The sequence below is a fragment of the Paroedura picta genome, chromosome 2 (assembly GCF_049243985.1).
Source record: "Paroedura picta isolate Pp20150507F chromosome 2, Ppicta_v3.0, whole genome shotgun sequence".
In the NCBI taxonomy this organism is placed as follows: Eukaryota; Metazoa; Chordata; class Lepidosauria; order Squamata; family Gekkonidae; genus Paroedura; species Paroedura picta.
Window position 1 is genome coordinate 133,529,314 of NC_135370.1, and position 12,278 is coordinate 133,541,591.

The 12,278-nt window shown below is 52.2% G+C and overlaps 1 pseudogene; it reads right to left on the reverse strand.

Moving 5' to 3' along the window:
• Positions 1-9,236: 9,236 nt before the first annotated feature.
• LOC143830401 (cytochrome P450 1B1 pseudogene) lies at positions 9,237-11,340 on the reverse strand (annotated as a pseudogene).
• Between the last annotated feature and the right edge of the window lie 938 nt (positions 11,341-12,278).

Sequence of the window (12,278 nt, forward strand, 5' to 3'; positions counted from 1 at the left end):
CTTTTGGGAAACCCTTCCAGAGCCGTCAAGAAACGCTGGTTAAGAAAGCCTGCTGTAAGGACTCAACCAGATGATATGTGACTATGTGGGTCCCCTCACAATCATGAAACTTCCAGGAAATAACGTTCCCAAGTGCTGTGGTGGCAGATTCTGCTTGTGAGTGAGAATGGCACTAGGGAGGAGGGCTTCATTTCCCTCCTGTGCAATTTTCCAAAGCTGAATTGCCCTCCTGTGAGGTTCCACGTGTCTTAAATGTCTAGGTTGCCTCAGGTCCTGTCACTCTTCTGCCCTACCCTGCCCTGCCCTTGATGGGGAATGAGTGGTGATGCACCTACAGAACATGTGAAAACTATAAATTTATTATATAAATATAATAAATAAATAAACTAAAATAACACCTGAAAATAACCCTACACGCCACCAATTAAAACAATTTGGTAGGGGAAAACTATTCAGGGGAGCAAAACAGTGCCCCAAGTGAGACTGTATACCTACTCCCCACCCCAAGCTTCAGTCCTGGTGTTATGTAATTGGTAAAATGACAAACACTTTGGTTGATTGACCAACAGGACAGGTTTATCTGGGCAGCTTACACATGAAGTCCAAAAAGCTTAACACTCTGAATGATCCTTTCAACACAACAAACCTTTTTCCAAGATTCGTCTCTGTCAACATCAATGACGCATTGTTGAAAGCAGTGTGTGTGTTTTGTGATTAAGAAATTGCTCTGTCAATTTTCACATTCCCTCCTCCCACTGCAGATTCCTACCAGGCTGTTCCTGGGGGTCCACTTTCTCTTGCTCTGGCCGAGTGGGGCGGACCAGCAGACCAGGAGGGGGAGTTCAGAGTGTCCCTGAAAAAAGAGCCACTGCTCAGGCCTGGTGAGTACCAAAAAAGCCCTGCTTAAAGGGAACGAGAACCCCCTGAAAAAGCCAAATCAAGTACAACCAAGCCATTGTGCATCACTGGTTATTTTATTTTCTTAACACCTTCCTAAGTTACCCGTGATCAGACCAAAGTTATTTTCAATACCTCTCTATATTGTCTTTGCTGCTCTGGAGTAGTAGGAAACTCCTCTAAGGTTTCCCCCGGGGTTTTGTGGATTGTTTTCCCCTTTCCTTCCTGACAACTTTTTGCTTGGGTCTTTTATTTATTTATTATTTGAATTTATAAGCTGCCCCTCATGAGCCTGTCATCCCGGGACAGTATACAACACTGTGGAAAATGTTTATTAAAACCAACAAAACATATTAATAATTTAAAATTACAAAAAGCCAAAATTAAATGCCTATGACCATTTATGCACTGGAGGTTTCATGCCGGGCTGCAGGCTGGAGTTTTAGTCATGGCAGGTTGTCCCACTTCTTCCTGCACCCACATGGGAGAGCATTAGGCCTGGTGCACCTCATCCACCCCTGAATTTTGCTCCTGCACGTGAGCTGCGGCAGTGAAATTCCCAGTGTGTAAATGGTCTATGACCCAGTGTGTAAATGGTCCCAGTGTGTAAACGGTCTCTCGGGGAGGCATTATGTTTCCTTTGGGAATGAAGGAAAAATCCATGCATAATGTCACAAAATCTTTTCAGAAGATGCACAGCTGCTTTCATGAGCTGACACTCCTTTGCCAAGGTCACTGCCACTAGAAAGGTCACTTCCAAAAACAGACACTGTAGTTCAGCTGCTCTTAGAGGTTCAAATGGTGAGTGGGGCAGTGCCCTCAAGACTGCAGAGTTTCCTGGAGGAGAAATGGTGCTTCACTGGGGAAGCCAACTGGGTCAGACTCTTGATGAATCTCTTGATGTATCTGCTTGAGCTAAGACTCCAGCGCCTACTGTGGCCTAGAGTCTCATGAATCACAGTGACCTGTCCCTCTGAGTTGTTCAGTCTCAGACCTCTCTTACATCCATTGAACAAAACCTTCTGTCACCTCTGGCAGAAGTGGGTTCACCTTATGGTTTGCTGCCCACTACCTTGAAGTTTGCCATATGTGGTTGTAGCTCCATTTTGTTGCTGGTCTCCATGACTGCTACGATTTCTCTAGAGGGCCCCTGTGTTTCAGGTTTTCCCTCTCAATTTTCATGCCATCAGCCAGAGCCAATCCAAGTCTTGATAATATACTGACCCCTGAATCAGGAGATCCAGTCTGGTGGGTAAGCACCAAGGTTTCTAGGTTTTCAACTGCATGCAGTCTGAAAACTGCAGGTGTCAAGGCCAAAATGGGATGACACAGATGACCTGTGCCCTTTCTCGGAGTATGCTGCTTATCAGATGGCAGGACTTGGGTTAACACTACAGGTTTCTTGGCCAGTGATAGATCCTGGTGTCTTCCTCCACCACTAGTGGATCGTGGAATCTTGATGCGACACTCTGATTCTTACAATTGTTCACTAATGTTATCTAATGCAAATATGGCTGGCCAAAGCAGGTCACTCTTGGGAGCAAAATGTCTTGATTCAGACTCCATTCCTCAGGTGTAGGTCCTGCCTGCCTAGCCAATCCATCTCTATGCTGGCGAGCCCCGAGTTGTTCTGCCTTCAGGTCCGCATGGTTTGACTCCACCCACAGCAGCAGCTTCATTGCCTTGATGACCAAAGACTGTGATCTTGTTCTGCCCTATTGATTGACATGGGTCTTGGTAGACATGTGTTGGTATGTATGAGAATATGACAGCAACGCTGTCAACGATGTTGAAAAGCCCGCAGGGCTCTCAAGCTGTTCTTTAAGTCAGCTTCAGTTGTGCTTGGCCTCAGCTGAAGTACACCATCCCTGCAGAGCGTGGCCCCTGCTGTATGCCCCCCAGCCACTCTTGCTGGCATATGTTGTGATTATCTTCTAGGGACCTAGAAGGGACAACAGTTTCCAGGGACCACCCACCATTGCAGCTGTCTTTGAGCTTGGTGGGCCATGTAACTCCCCATGCCTCTTTAGAACTGTCACCTAATGGTAAGGTAAGAGAGTCTACTGCAAAGGCCTGGAGTGAAAGCAATCCAACAGGATCATGTCTATTGTGGAGATCAGTAGGTCCTGAATGACTGTCACATGCATGATGGTAGCTGCACTGCAGGCTAGGACTTCTCAGACCAATCTGGCAATCTTTGCTTGTCGAGAGACAAGAAGACTGTGGCTTGTGTCATGTCAATCCTGCCCCCAGGTGGATCAGGCCCTTATCAGCATCAAGTGGCCATTGGAGAAGCGTACCTGGGGGCCAGGGCATTCCAAACAGTTGATGGTATGTGCTGTGGACCGCGCTGCAGTTGCGAAATTCAAAGCCCAGATCAGAACAATGTAGCAGTACAGGAGCTGTGTACTTCCTCCTGCCTCAGTCGGGCCATGAAGGCCCCCTGGCCTTGGTGAAAACCCTGGGGGAAGATGACAGTCCAGAGAGTATTAGTATTCCTGGAATGCAAAGTGTAAGTACTTGTGTGATGCTTGGTGGACAGGGAAGTGTAAGTACGCCTCTGTAAGGTCCAGAAAGGTCAGGATATTCCGCATTGTAGGGCGCTAAAAATATGTGGAAGGAATTCCATGCTGAACTTCCATTGTTTGACTCACCAGCTGAGGTCCTTCTGAGGTCCTCTTAGGTGCCATCTCATTCTTTCTATCCATCTCATCCTTGAGGCACTGTCATCAGCCTTGGGCTGGACCCCTTCTGAATGCAACCACTGTGGTGTGGAACAGGGGCACTTTCAGGTTCTCCATGGTCTTCCTGAGCAAACAATAAATATTCATTTCCAGGGATGCAAGAACAGTGCCATCCCCCCGATGTAACCTTTTCAGATCTCAATGTCTGCTTGTAATGATGGGGAAAGGATGAGATGTTTTGAAGTTGTTAAGGAAACCAAAATATCCTTTCATCCAGATCCTTAAAGTCCAGCAGCTCAGGTCCTCTGAAAGGTCAGCAGGAGCGGAGTCCTTTGTAGTAGCCAGGACCTAGCTCAGTAAACGTGGGAAATGCTCCATGTGGAACAACATGGCAGAGAATTCCCATGGTTGGGTTTTGCCCTTGACCACCTGCCATCCCCCATGTCTGAAGTCAAATCTAAAGAGGGAGCTCTTTAGAATCTGGGACCCCGAACTCTGACTCCTGACACAGCAGATTGGCAAGTGATGCTGTGTAGCAAGGGTCAGCTTCCCCCTGCCTCCACTCCAAAGATCATTGTACAAACAGATGGCATGTTCAGACCGGTTGCCCTTTTGTTCCTTGGGGGGAGGAGGGGCTCCATAGCCTTGGGAATGCCTTCCCCCGTCTTGGGGGTCCACCCCTAGGCTCCACTATCTCCCCCCCCCAAGAGGAGGCTGAGTGGTTTGCATTGCACCTGGTGGAAAGGAGGGGGATGCCCCCCTCGTTGGCTGGAAGGACCATGCCCCCCCATATGGCTGCCACCAACAGCCTATGAAAGGTTGTGCCCTGCTGCCCTGGACATGCAGGAAGGTCCCTGGGAAGGGCTGAAGCACAGGAGAGACCATCACAATTGCTCCCTGTCCTGGAAGCTGCAGGAAAAACTGGGAGTGGGTGGGAGCGGCCATCATGATTGCTCTCTGTCCTGGAAGTGGTGCCAAAACTGGGTGGCTGGTGGGAGTGGTCATCACAATTTCTCCCTGTTCTGGGAACTGTGCAAAAAACCTGTGCACCATTGGACTTGATGACAGGTTAGGTGGCTGTAGGCGTTGCAAATCACCCGGGCAGCCAGAGGTGCAATTGCCTGGACAGAGTCTGCTCAAGCCACCATCTGTGGCGGCTCCTGTTGGAAGCTACTGCCAGCTCCATGATGGGAGAACTTGGGTGCCACCTCTATGGCGGATGCCGACTCACGAGCTGCCTTCTATCCCCACACAAACTTGACCTGGTCCCTTTCCCACCTGGCACCTTGGCACTCCCCCCACTCCTGGGGAGGTCTCAGCTTCTGCAAAGGCTCTGCCCCACAGCTAGGGATTGCCCAGGGACTGGAGCAATATCACCACTGGGGCACGCTGGCCCCTTGTGACTCCCGCAGTGCTCTGCGTTGTCCACATTCCAGTCCTGGCTGGTGGCGGAGGAACCCACCCCCAAGACCTCTGCAGAGGCTGCCAATTGCACACCTGCGTACCCCACCTTCTGATTCCCCTGCCTGGAAGCCTCGTGCAGGGAATCAGCCACCTCCTTGAGATCCCTCTTCTCGGTCTGAGGCCTCACCCCAAAAGCCTTGGGCAGGCTATCAGCTGACTCCTTGAAGTCCCTCTTCGTAGTCTTCAGGGCTGTTGCGCGGAATCTGCAAGTGGATGCTGCCCTTGGAGTTTTTGCTTCACTCATCTTGCAGTTAAATATTAGGAAAAGGTTTCTCACCAGTGGGTGAGTGGAGCTAGCCAGGAGCCTGCTACCTGAGCAGAGGGCTATTCGAAACTGGAAGGCTAGCCCATGGTGACCCATAAATGCCATTCAAAATAATTAGAATATTAACTGCCCTACCTGAGGGAGCAGAGGGAGCTGACCTAAGCATCTGAGGAAATAGAACAGATGCTCCCCTATACACACAGAGAGACTTGCTTCAGAACTGGAAGGAATATATTTTCTGTGCTGATATGTGACCATACAAAGTAGATCATGGGGAAGATGAGTCTCCACCCCACAGGCTTGTGTGTAGAACACTGGAGCTCAGACTCAGGGGTGGGAGGCTGTGCCAGATAAAATGCAGGGGAGTCTAAGGGGGTCTCTGAACCTGCCTTTGGTCCAAAGGAATCCTCCCCATGTGAAGTGACCTGCCCATCCAGCAGCTCTTCTCACCATACATGAAAAGAGGGACTGGGGTGGTACTTTACTCTCTCTCTCTTTATACTTCTTTACATCTTCATACTTCCAAAATGCTTCCAAAAAGCAGCTCCCCCCAAAACTTGGTGTGTCTTTGCAGCCCACTGGGGAGTTGAGTTTTATGGATTCAAGGTCACTGAGATAAACCTACAACCACTCTGAGACAAGGAAAATATGTGCCCATAAACTGTGCACTTGGATAGGGCAAAATTCCATTTAAGCAACAGGGCTGCAACGTCCTCATGACCAAGATGCCAAATCAGTGTTCAGCCCGTATTAAGCATTTACCAGATTCCTCAAGTATGCAGTGCTTTACCTGCACACACTTTCTAGGCAAGGGACTCTTCTGGAAGTCACAGTTGAAGAAATGAGGCTGACCACGGAAGATTTATGCACAGCAATTTGGTCAAGTCACAACTTCCTTTTGGAACCCAAGCCTTCTAGAACGGTACGTTGCACTCAGTTTTATCTCCTAGCTGTGGAACTGGTAGACCATGCACACAATTCTGATTAAAAGTTAAGGAGGGAGCATCCCATTTGGACAATTCTCCCACATACGTCCTGAGTAATATGCCGAAGAGCCTGCTACTTCCCTTCAGTGCCCATGTGGAAGCCTCCCTTGGTGTCCGTGTGTGAGGTCATCCACAGTCCTTCCCTGCAGGAATGCAACAAATTGAGCCAAGATCTTTATTCAGACAGGACACAGTCACATGTATAAAAATACTAAGTAACATTCAAGTAATGCTTATTACAAAATAACACACAGAAAAACTATGGGAAAGACACCTTAATTCACACTTCAGAATGGGAAAGTCCACAACGGGAAAGTCAAATATGTGCTGCAGTATTAAAGATAAAAATAAATCCCCAATACCAGCTTATGTGACAAGTGTAACAATTGGTGGGAAGAACAAACTGCCCTACAAGTTAACTTCTTCCAGGCTTCCCTTGTGGACGCTAGAAGGAAACGTTAAGCAAGGGCAGCTTTGCTTGTGCTCAGGCAATCTCCTATGTGACCTCAGTCTCCCCTCTGAAGACTGTTTGGTTCTTCCTTGTTCTCCCCAATACAAAGGGGGAGAAAGAGGCTTCACCTTAAAGCATAAAGGATCTGGATACAACTAGCAAGGCTTCATCCCTGTAAATGTATTAAACACCTGGTGGTGCTTGGTTCAATTTCAAGGTAGGGGACTATGGCCCAATAACAAAAAAATAAAGAGAACAGCTCCGTGCAAACCCATGCCAGAAAAAAAACAACAACAACAAGCTGACTTCCAGACAGCCTGGCTGGCTGGGAGCAGCAAGCTCACAAGGAGCTGCCAAATTCATGCATTTTACAAGCAGGCTTGCATTTTCATTTCAGCTTTAACTGAAACTGACAAAGTTGCTAACATCACGGGCTTCTGCACTTGAGGAAAGATGATTACAGAATCCGGTCGCTGCTGCTGCTGCTACTTGAGTAACAACCGACACAGCCGTGCCAAGACTTTAGCGGGGAAGAGGGCTCTCAAATGGATGAGGACTAAGGAAAAGCTTCACACTACCTTTCCCTCTCCCCCCACCCCACTAAACCACAAGTGATTCTTATCTAATGCTAACTGTGACTACCCAGGGATGGCAAGCTGGCAGAGGCTCATGGGAATTGTAGTCCATGGACCTCCGGCAAGCCAGTTTGGCTACCCCTAATCTAAGTGAACCCTGGGATTCCTCATCAGTTACAGGCAGTAGCTTAGCATGCCATGTGAATGGTGTTTATATTTTACATAATTACATTTCATTCTCTACTTCCTACATTTCATGGCCTCTTGACTTGCTGGTTTGCTTCCTGTCCCTCCTCCTCAAAAGGCTGCCCAGTGAACACCCACTGAACAAGTCCGCCAAAGCTTATGCAGGATTAAAATTTTGTTCAAGGTGACAAAAGACTCCAGTTTTCCAAGGAAAAGAGTTTCAGAAATGGGTGATTCGGGACAGAGAAGCTGTGGGGGAGAGGGCAGATTTCATCCTTTCACTGCCTGCCTCTTTCCCCGGGCAACTCCCTTCCTTCCTGCAGCATGGCAAGCAAAAGGTGGTTGCAAACATGTCTCTGAAATGGGGGGGGGGGAGCAAAAAAATCCCGGCAGACAAGGTGCGGGATGTGGGGAAAGGGTCAGCAGCACTCCTCTCCTGGAGTCCACAAAGCCTCCTCCCTGCAAACTATATCCCCCCCTCCAACTGCATCCTACTCTTTTTTCTTCTACTTTCAGCTGCCCACATGTTCTCAGTGCAGCCTGGCCCAGAGGTAGCAAGGAGGCATTTTCCTCTAGAGCAGGGGTCCTTCACTTTTTTTGTGCCCGGGACACTCTTGGCAGTGTGGCAAAGTTTACATGAAATAAAATACACATGATTACAAAGGAAACCACTTATACTGAAATACAGCAATCAAAATACTAAAAAAACCAAATCTGAAATATAGTAATGGGTGCTTCTTTATCAACGCATTAAATAAAAACAACTGTAACGTGAAATTAAAATATCTGTAATTTCTATTGATTACAAAGACACGAGCACTGTTAATATGGTTGTGATTTGTCACCTACATTCATAATTGAGCAAAATGCTGAATTTCAATTAGTGAAAATAAATGTGTGTTTTTTCTCCATTCAAGTTCAGGGACCCCCAAAATCTATCCAAGAACCTCTAGAAGGAGACCTGACTGAAAAGTGATGTTGATCGTGGCAAAAGCATTTTTCCCAGGGGACTTTTACACTCTCAGGGACGTGTGTGTGTGTGTGTGTGTGTGCATCTGGGCTGCATACCTGCTTTGTGGAAACATAGTTTCTGCCTTGCCAATGTTACAGTCAGAGTAGTTCAGCAGTAGAATTAGCTGCCCTTGGAGGTGGTGAGCAACCCCTCACTGGCACTCCTGAAGCAGCAGCTGGACGAACAATTGTCAGGGATGCTTCAGGTTGATTCTGCACTGAGCAGGGGGTTGGACTAGATGGCCTCCATGGAACCCTTCAACTCTACGATTCTATGATCATATTTAATTCAAACCCTTCAGCCTTCATACCTTGCCCTGTCTGTGCCGTACGGATAATAATGTTCCTCTTGGGTAGATAACCCCTTCCACACAGGGATAAATTAGTCATCTCTGAAGGCAGCACAGCTGCTGGGAGGTTGCTCCATGCCAGTCTCCCAGAAAGGACCAGGCAGCTGTTATTTCAGTCACAATGGTTCCAGAGTGCCTCTGCTTTAAGAAATCTGCTTGACTAGACCACTGTTACTGAGCGGCAACAGGCAGAAAGAAGTGCAGGAAGAACGGAACAGAGAAAGCATTTGATTGCAAACTTGCTACCAAAAAGAAAATAAAAAAGAGCAAAAAAAAAAAAAACCCAAACCCCAGCCTAGTCTGTTCCTGCACCTTCCACAGTAGCCTGAAAATATGCAGAAATCTGAGCCAGTGGAAGCTTCCCAGGGCTCCAATCATCATGGGCTAAAGGCTGCCGACCAAGCGGTTCCTAAAGGCACAGTAGCAGAAATGGCCACAGGATGTACAGGATGGGAAATGGTTCCCAGGGCCAGAGGCAGTTTTTCCCCCTCAGCACCCAAGCAGAATGTCTTGCGGGAAACCTCAGGAGTCAACGGGGGCGACTCCTGCTGCTGGCCCTTCCCGCCTGGGGCTTTGGAGGCGGCAGCGCCTTCTCACGGCCAGGGTGTAGGGCAGGGGCTTGAGAGCCAGCCCGTGCTCGCAGTCCGTGCTGAGCTCCTCGGTGGGATTGGCCTCCAGGTCGCACTGGTGCAGGAGGATGGCGGTGAAGAGGAACAGCTGGAGCTTGGCGAGCTGGTCCCCGATGCAGCGCCTCTTGCCCAGCGAGAAGATGAGGACCTGGCAGGCGACGTCCCGGTCGAGGGTCTCTTGGGCGGCGTCCAGGAAGCGCGCCGGGTCGAAGAGGTGCGGGTCCTTCCAGCGGCGCCCATCGTGGTTGACGGACCACTGGTTGACGAAGACCACCGTGCCCTTGGCGATGTGGAAGCCGTCCAGGAGCACGTCTGCGGTGGTGGCGTGCGGGATGGTGAGGGGCACGAAGCTGCTGTAGCGCAGCGTCTCGTAGAGGAAGGCCTCCAGGCGGGGCAAGGCGGGGCGGTCGTCGGCCGCGGGCAGCCGGCCGCGGCCCACCACTCGGTCGAGGTCGTCCTGCAGCTGCCGCCGGAGCGCCGGGTGCTTGAGGAGGAGCAGCAGCACCCAGGCCAGGGCGGTGGAGGTGGTGTCCTGGCCGGCGCCGAAGAGGTCGGTGAGGGTGCCTTCCACGTAGTCCCCCGCCAGGCCCTGCTGCTGCGCGCCGGGCCCGTGCTCCATGCGTTCCAGGATGGCGTCGCTGATGTGGCGCGGGGAGGCGCCCGGGCGGAAGGTGCGCCGGTGCTGCGCCACTTTGGCGCGCACGAAGTCGTGCAGCTCGCGGTTGAGCGCCTGGAAGTCGTGGAAGACGCTGCGCACGGGGTTGGGGAAGGCCTGCAGCCAGGGCAGCACGTCCACCAGGCTGCCCGCCGCCACCGTCTGCCCGAAGCGGTCGTTGCGGCCCAGCAGCGCCCGGAACTCGCCGTCGCCGTGGCTGTAGCGCTGGCCGAAGCAGAGGGCGCACAGCACGTTGGCGTTGGCCACCGTCAGCAGCGGCGCCGGGTCGCCGTAGGCGCCGCCCGCGCTGAGCGCCACCAGGCCGTCGATGAGCTCCTGCGCCTCGGCCGCCACGTGCTGCTCGAAGAGCCGCTTGCTGGGCGTGCTGGCCGTCGAGAAGGCGCGCAGCGTGGCCTGGGCCACCCGCCGCTGCGCCCGCCAGCGCTCCGTGTAGCGCCCGAAGGCCACGCTCTTGCCGCCCGACACCAGGCCGAAGGAGGGGAAGTCGGGCCGGCCGGCGAAGTGGCCGCTCTGCTGCACCAGCGCCTGCCGGATGGCCGCCTCGCCGTTCAGCACCACCACGGCGCGCAGGCCCAGGCGCAGCTGGAAGACGTCCCCGTAGCGCCGCGCCAGCTCGCAGAAGGTGCGGTGAGGCAGGCGGCCCAGCTGCAGCACGTTGCCCAGCAGCGGCCAGCCGACGGGGCCCGGCGGCCTCTTGCCGGGGCCCCTCGAGCCTCTGCGCGCCCACAGGCACAGCAGCAGGGCGGCGCAGGAGACCAGGAGCGCCGGCTGGACGGTGCCGGCGAGGGCCGCGGCGGGCTCCGTCTCCGCCCGGCGGGCTTCCCCCATGGGTGGCACGGAGGAAAGGGTCGGGGCGTCGTTTGCACGGGACGGACGGCCTTTACTCGAGCGGAGCCTCTGGGCGGCGAGTGAGGGGATGCTCTCCCGCCTCAACGCCTGCGAGATGCCTCCGGGCTCCGCTCTGAGGCGGCAGTCGGATGCCCGGCCCGGCTTTATAGGCGCCTGGAAAGGGGGCTGAGCTTCCCTCCTCCCTTTCTGGTGGTCCCGAAGTCCCCCCGGGCCCGCGCGCAGCCATTCCGTGCGCTCCGTCGGGAGAGAATGGAAACAGCAGATTGATCCCTCTCGCGAGGAATGTGTGCAACTTTCCAAGGCTTCCTCCTGCCAAAGACAGCCTGATCCGCACAGCGGGAGCCGAAGGAGGGGGAAGTGGGAGCGCTACTGGACGCTGCCAGGCACCTTGAGCTGCCTTGGAAGAGCCGCTGCTTGCGTGACTGCAGAGAGGGAGGCGCTGGTTCCCTTCAGGCCGCCAGGGTCAGCAGGAGTCCTCCTGCTCCATCCCACTCCGCGGGCTCTGAGCCTCTCGGGGCTTCTGTGCTTTGGCTTCATCGAGATGCTGGCCGGGAGGGGGGGGGGGGGGTTGGCGGTTTGGTTTCTTGCCGGCCAGGCTGACTCACAGGAGTAGGGAAAGTCGGCTGGGTACTTGTGTTGCGCTGCAGCCGAACATCGAGAGCAGAGTGGTGGATGAGGCCTGGAGAGAGTGGCCGGGAGAGATCACAGTCTTGGGTGGATAACTGAAGGGGGACTTAACAGGACTGGGTGGGAGGAATGGGTTTGGAAAGGATGGGGAGGTGTAGCAATCAGATGTCACAGATTGCTGTGAGGATGCAATGGAGAAGGGGAGAAAAGGGGGTAGGAATGAAGGACATCTATACATCAATAGTGAATGGTCACGCATCCAAAAGCCAACTGAATACCTTTTTCCAACTGAACAATCAGAACAATGCAACCCACTAGTGCCATAAATTGGACCGCACTCTTCAACACCCTTCGTATTTAAAGGGCAGGGGAATCTCTCTCAGACCATGGCCCTGAGGCTTTTGTCAGCGCCCTGCACAAGATGGTTTGCTGATTTGAGTGGACTCAGGACGTGATTATTATCAGCTTGCAGTCTTGAAATGTTGGGTATAAGAAGCAACAAAATCGAAGCTGTTCAATTGAAAGCCATCTCCGGTATTATTCATGTAAAGACTACTTGTTTGTGCACTCTGCCTTTTAAGGAACTTTTTGTGATGCTTTGACAGCCAAGAAACACTGGGTCATCTGT